The following is a 6,953-nucleotide window of genomic DNA, read 5'->3' as shown; positions in this document are numbered from 1 at the left end:
CAAAATCAACATATAAAAATCAGATGCATTTCTTTATATTAATGATGAAAACATGTGAGGATGAAATATAGAACACTGTACCCTATCAAAAAGGTAAATTACTTAGGAATCGATTTAACCAAAGAAGTGTAAGATCTGTACAGTGAAAACAAGACATTGGTAAAAGAAATCAAAGAAGATACAAACAAATGGACAGACATCCTGTATTCATGGAAGAATTAATATTGTTAAAATGATCATACTATCCAAAGCCATCTAGACTCAGTGCATTCTCCCTCAAAATACCAAGGGCATTCCTCAAAGAAATAGAAGAAACAATACTAACATTGGTGTGGAATTGTAAAAGGTCTCAAAAAGTTAATAAATCATGGAAAAAAAGAACAAAGCTAGAGGTATCACAGTTCTAGATTTCAAGCTAAACTACAAAGCCATAATAATAAAAACAGTATGAAAGGAAAAGATCAAGATGATGGAGTAGGAGAACTCCACTACACCTCCACCCATACCCCTACAAATACATCAAAAAGACATCTACATGTGGAGCAGTTCTCACCAAAGACAAACTGGCAACTGGCAAAAAGACTCTCACACAACCAGGGCTGTAAGAAAGATCCACAAAAATCTGGGTAGGAAGGAAAGAGAAGCAATCAGGTTGAGACCTGTGCCCTTGGGCAGGGACACAGAAGAGCTGGGGGATTACACAAGCTCAAAATTCCTCCCAGGGAGTGAGCAGTTTGAAACACATATCGGGTGCCCCAAACCTGGGGTCTGACACCAGGAGGATGAGTCCACTTAGCTGGTTTGAAAACCAGTGGGACTGACAGTGAGGTTACAAGAAACCTAGATTCCCCTCATGAAGAGCACACACACACTTGCTTACTTCTAAAACAAGGCATAGGAAGCAGACTGAAACTATGGGGTGGGAGAGGGGGCTTCTGGCTAGTTTCCCACAATGACCCACCAGTCTCCCCAAACAGCTGAGTGCCTGCTCTGGCCTATCTTGCTCCACGACTCAGCTCCACATAGACACATGCAAAGCATTTGACAAAATTTAACTTCCACTCATGATGAAAGCTCTAATCAAAGCAAGTACAGAGGGAACACATTTCAGTAAATAAAGACCATTTATGACAAACCCACAGCCACATCATACTCAACAGTAAAAACCTGAAAGCCTTTCCTCTGAATTCAGGAAGAAGACAGGGATGCTCACTCTTACCATTTCTGTTTCTCACAGTATTGGGTGTCCTGGCCACAGCAATCACACAAGAAATCAAACGCATCAAAATTAGAAGAGAATTTGCAGATGACATGATACTTTATATAGAAAACCCTAAAGTCTCTACCCCAAAACTATAGAACTATGGGGAATTAAGCAAAGCTGTAGGATACAAGATTAATATACAGTAATCAGTTGCTTTTCTATACACTAATGAAGAACTACCAGGAGGAGGAAAATTTTTAAATCCCACTTAAATCATATCAAAAAGAATAAAATACCTAAGGATAAGCTTAACAAAGGAAGTGAAAGATCTATGCTCTGAAAACTGTAACTTGCTGATGAAGGAAATTGAAGATGACAGAAAGAAATGGAAAAATAGCCCATGTTTTTGGATAGGAAGAGTTAATATTGTTAAAATATCTACACTATCCAAAGAAACCTGAAGATTTAATTTAATTCCTTTAAAAATTGCTGACATTTTTCTCAGAACTAAAGCAAATAATCCTAAAATTCATGAACAACCATGTATGTCTCTGATTTGCCAAAGCAATCTTGAGGAAAAATAAAGCTGGAAGAAACACGTTTACAGTTTTCAGGCTATATTATAAAGCTACAGTGATCTAAACAGCATGATGCTGGCACAAAAACAGATACACAGATCAATGCAACCAAACAGAGAGCCCCAAAATAAACCCACACACTTACGGTCAATTAATCTATGATAAAAGAGGCAAGAATATACAATGGAAAAAAGACAATCTCTACTACAAGCAGTGCTGGGAAAATTGGACAGCTACATGTAAAACAATGAAATTAGAACATTACCTCACACCATATACAAAAATAAACTCCAAATGGATTAAACACCTAAATGTAAGACCTGAAGCCATAAAACTCCTATAAGATAATAAACGTAAAATACTCTGACACAAATCAGAGCAATAGTTTTTGGTTCTGTGTCTCAAGGCAAAAGAAATAAAAGCAAAAATAAACAAATATGACCTAAATAAACTTAAAAGCTTTTGCACAGCAAAGGAAATATTTGACAAAACAAAAAATCAACCTACAGAATGGGAGAAAATATTTGCAAATGATAACTACAATAATCTGTTTATTTATGTAATATAAAACATTATGTAAATTTTAACATTAACCTAAAATGTTAAAGGGAGGGGAGGTAGAAGTGTAAAGCTTAAGAATTCTATTAAGTTAACTTGTTATTGATTTCAAATATGGTGTTAAAAGTTTAAGATATTTTATGTAGCTTCATGGTAACCGAAATGAAAAGATTATAGTAATTATACAAAAGAACATAGTAAAGAAATCAAAGCATACTGATATCACAAGACATCAAAGCACACACACAAAAAAAATCATGATAAGTAACAAGAAATAATGGGTCTAAAAACAACTAGAAAACAGTTGACAAAACAGAAATAGTAATTGTATTGAATGTAAATTGATTAAATTATCCAATGAAAAGACATTAAATGGCTGAATGGATTAAAAAAAGATCCAAGGATGTGTTGCCCATGAGAGACTAACTTAAAAACATACCTAGATTCAGGATGTTTAATAACAATAATAACAACAACAACAAAAGTCCAACTGGATTGGGAGTGAAGTGATGAAAAAAGGTATTTCAAGCAAATGGTAACCAAAAACAAAACCAAAAAACCCCCACAGGCAGTTATATCAAAAAATAGACTTTAAATTAAAAATGCTAAAAGGAAAAAAAGGTCTTTATGTAAGGATAAAGGGGTCATTACATCATAAAGATATAGCAGTTGTAAATATTTGTGTGCCCAACATAAGAGCCCCTAAATACATAAAACAAAACCAACCATACCTTTTAGAGAAATAAAGAACCAAACAATAATAGTTGGGGACTTTAATGCCCTGCTCTCAACAAAGTTTAAATCTTTCAGGCAGAGAATCAATAAATAAACAGTGGATTGAAAAACACTAGACCAAATGGACCTAACAAACATATATAAAATGTTCTATCTGACAAGAGCAGAATAGACATTTTTCTCAAGAACAAATGGAACATTTTCTAGGATAGACTATATGTTAAGCCACAAAACAAGTCTTAGCAAATTTGAGAAGTTTGAAATCATCCAAATATCTTCTCTGACAACAATAGTATGAAATTAGAATTACCTACCTCTATGCTTTAAGAAATTGGAAAAAGTAAAACAAATTGAGCCCAAGATAGCACAAAAGGAAGAAAGTTGTAAAGATGAGAGCAAAAGTAAATGAAATAGAGAACAGAAAAATGATAGAAAAGAAAAAAAAAAGTTGGATCTTTGAAAAGATAAATGAAATTGACAAGTCTTTAGCTAGATTAACCAAGGGAAAAAGAAAGAGCTCTCAAATCAACACAATTATAAATGAAAAAAGACATTACAACTGATACCATAGAAATACAAAGAGTCATAAGAGGCTACTGTAAACAACTATATGCCATCAAACTGGACAACCTGGAAGAAATGAAAAAAATTCTTAGAAACATACAAACTACCAAGACTGAGTTAGGAAGAAATAGAAAGCATGAACAGACCAATTACTATAAGGAGATTGAATCAGTCACCAAAAATCTCTCGATGAAAAAAAGTCCAGGATCAGATGGCTTCACTCATGAATTTTACCAAACATTTAAAGAAGAGTTAACACAACGCTTCTCAAACTCTTCCAAAAAACCAAAGGGGAGAGAACATTCCCAAACTCATTTTATGAGACCAGCATCACCCTGGTACTAAAGCCAGAAAAAGACACTATCAGAAAGGAAAACTACAAACCAGTCTCCCAATATATAAATAAAGATGTAAAAATTCTCAAAGTACTAGCAAACTGAATTCAGCAGCACATAAAAAGGCTCATCTACCATGATCAAGCAGGATTTTTACCTGGAATGCAAGAATGGTTCGACATACACAGAGTATTCAATACGATATATCACATTTATAGAATGAAAGGAAAAATCATATCATCCCATTAGATGCAGAAAAAGCATTTGACAAAATTCAACATCCATTAATGATTTTTAAAAAACCCCTCTTAACTAGTCAGGTATAGAAGGAATGTATGTCAACAAAATAAAGCCTATATATGATAAATACACAGCTAATACCATACTCAATGGTGTAAGTTTGAAAGATTTGTCTCTAAAATCAGGAACAAGCCAAGGATGCCCATTCTCACCACTCTTAATCAACATAGTAATGGAAGTCGTTGCCAAAGCACTCAGGCAAGAAAAATGAGAGGCATCAGAACTGGAAAGGAAGAAGTAAACTGTGTCTATCTGCAGATGACATGATCTTATATATAAAAATCCTAAAGTTTCCAGCAAAATCTCTTAGATCTAACATTGAATTCAGAAAAAGTTGCAAGAGAGAAAATTAATGCATAAAATTAGTTGCATTTCTATACACTAACAAATTTTCTGAAAAAGAAATAAAACTATTCCATTTACGGTAGCATCAAAAACAATGAAATTCTTAGGAATAATCTTAACCTTGGAAGTGAAAGATCTCTACTCTGAAAACTACATTGATGAAAGAAACTGAAGACAAAAATAAATGGAAAGGTTTCCTATATTCATGAGTGGGAAGAATTAATACTGTTAAATCATCCATACTAATAAAAGCCATCTGTAGGTTCAATACAATTCCTATCAAGATTCTAGAGAAGCAGCTGCAGCACCGAGCAAAGGAGGCAGGAACCCAAGTGCTAGCAGGAGCTGGGTGGGCATCATGGCAGGGATCACCACCATCGAGGTGGTGAAGCACAAGATTTAGGCTCTGCGGCCACAGGCAAATGATGCAAAGGAGAGGGCTGAGTGCCTCCAGCAGCAAGTTGAGGGAGAAAGGTGGCCCAGAACAGACAGAGGCTGAGGTGGCTTCCTTGAGCCATTGGATCCAGCTAGTTGAAGAGGGGCTGGACAGCACGCAAGAGCACCTGGCCTGTCCTGCAAAAGCTGGAGGAAGCCGAGAAATCTGCTAATGAGAGCAAGAGAGGTATGTAGGTTATTGAAAATTGAGCCTCAAAAGATAAAGAAAATATGAAATCAGAAAATTCAACTCAAAGAAGCTAAGCACATTGCAGAAGAGGCAGATAGGAAATATGAAGAGGTGGCTCATAAGTTGGTGATCACTGAGGGAGACTTGAACACACAAAGGAATGGACTGAGCTGGTAGAGCCCCGTTGCTGAGAGATGGATGAACAAACTAGACTGAAGAACCAGAACCTGAAGTGTCTTGAGTGCTGCTGAAGAAAAGTACTCTCAAAAAGAAGACAAATACGAGGAAGAGAGAAAGATTCTTACTGATAAACTCAATTAGGCAGAGACCTGTGCTGAATTTGCTAAGAGGTCAGTAGCCAAGCTGAAAAAGACAACTGATGATTGAAGATAAACTGAAATACACCAAAGAGGAGTGCCTCTGTACACACAGGATGCTGGACCAGACTCTGCTTGACCTGAATGAAATATTATAGAGCACCCCGGTCCCACCCTGCCGCTGCTCCTCCCTCTGACCCCGACTCCACCTGAGGCCAGCCTGTCTGAAGCTCACCTTTAACCGAGGGCTGATCTTTAACAGGAAGGCTGCTTTTGCCTTTCACTGCCTCTCCCACCACTGCCCCTGTGTCCTTCTCACCAAACTGCCTCTGCCTCTCCCCAGAGATTCCAGCTGGGCACCTTTGGGAACAACATTTAAAGGAATGTGAGCACAACACAAAATGTCTTTAAAAGCATGTTGTGATGTACACATTTTGTAATTACCTTTTTGTTATTGTTGATGTAGCTACCATTTGTAAACCATCCCAGATAATTCCAATTCTGAAGCAGCCATCTAATCTCTTTTTCATTTTGGAAGGTAACTTCTCAGCTTAATGAGTACTACCCTCTCCAGAGAGAAGGGGAAAAGGTATAGGCTTGCCTTACTGAAAGCCAAACAGCCCAGGGAAAGACTCCATTATGGGAAACTTCATTGCTCTGTAAAAAGTACCCGCCAGACCCGAAAGGTGATTCCAGGAGGAGCTAGCCAAAAATAAATTAATAATTTAAAAGTGCTGTTCAGATTCACAGCTTTAAGGTATCTTTGGGCAACATTATTTTTATTTTTTTCAGCAAAAATGACCAAACAAATTAAGATGGTGAGATCTCTGAGGCCAAATCCTTGTCCCATCTCTACCCTGCTCCCAGCCACTCACAGAATGAGTCATGTGTCCCTTAAGTTAAGGTGACCACTTATTTGCTCTCTTGTCTCCTTGAAAGAAAAGAAAATTATGATTTGCCATTGATTTAGCCACATGAAACTCATCTCATCACCCTTTTCTGGGTCTGAAGCTGATGTCTCTAAAAGTGCCATCTCATTATCCTTTGTATGAGTTAGTGCTGGAGAAATCTTGGATAGCTTATTTACAAAACTGCTTTTTAAATTTTATATTGAAAGTTTGCTTCTTTGAGGTTGAGGTACACTGGTCACCCTTTCTGGCTGTAAGAGCTCTCTATAGTCCACGGGCTGGCAGTGTACTGATCTTTTAGTTTCTTTCCCTACCCAATCCCGCCTTTTTGGTGAGGTTTCAGTGAGGTCTGTTAAGTGTGAATCCTCCAGGTTAATTGGCTTAAAGTGAACTTTACTTTGCTGTGATCTCTTTGGAGGCTGTTTGGGAGAAAGAAATATCAACAGCATAACTGTTTTGATACTGAAAATGAACATGTCTTTTG

At 36.8% G+C, this 6,953-nt stretch overlaps 1 pseudogene; it reads left to right on the top strand.

Moving 5' to 3' along the window:
- The first annotated feature begins 4,811 nt into the window (after positions 1–4,811).
- LOC105095513 (tropomyosin alpha-3 chain-like) lies at positions 4,812–6,033 on the top strand (annotated as a pseudogene).
- Positions 6,034–6,953: the final 920 nt, after the last annotated feature.

The sequence above is a fragment of the Camelus dromedarius genome, chromosome 1, assembly GCF_036321535.1.
Source record: "Camelus dromedarius isolate mCamDro1 chromosome 1, mCamDro1.pat, whole genome shotgun sequence".
NCBI lineage: Eukaryota > Metazoa > Chordata > Mammalia > Artiodactyla > Camelidae > Camelus > Camelus dromedarius.
The sequence above is the reverse complement of the archived record's forward strand: the minus strand, read 5'-3'. Positions and strand labels throughout refer to the sequence as shown.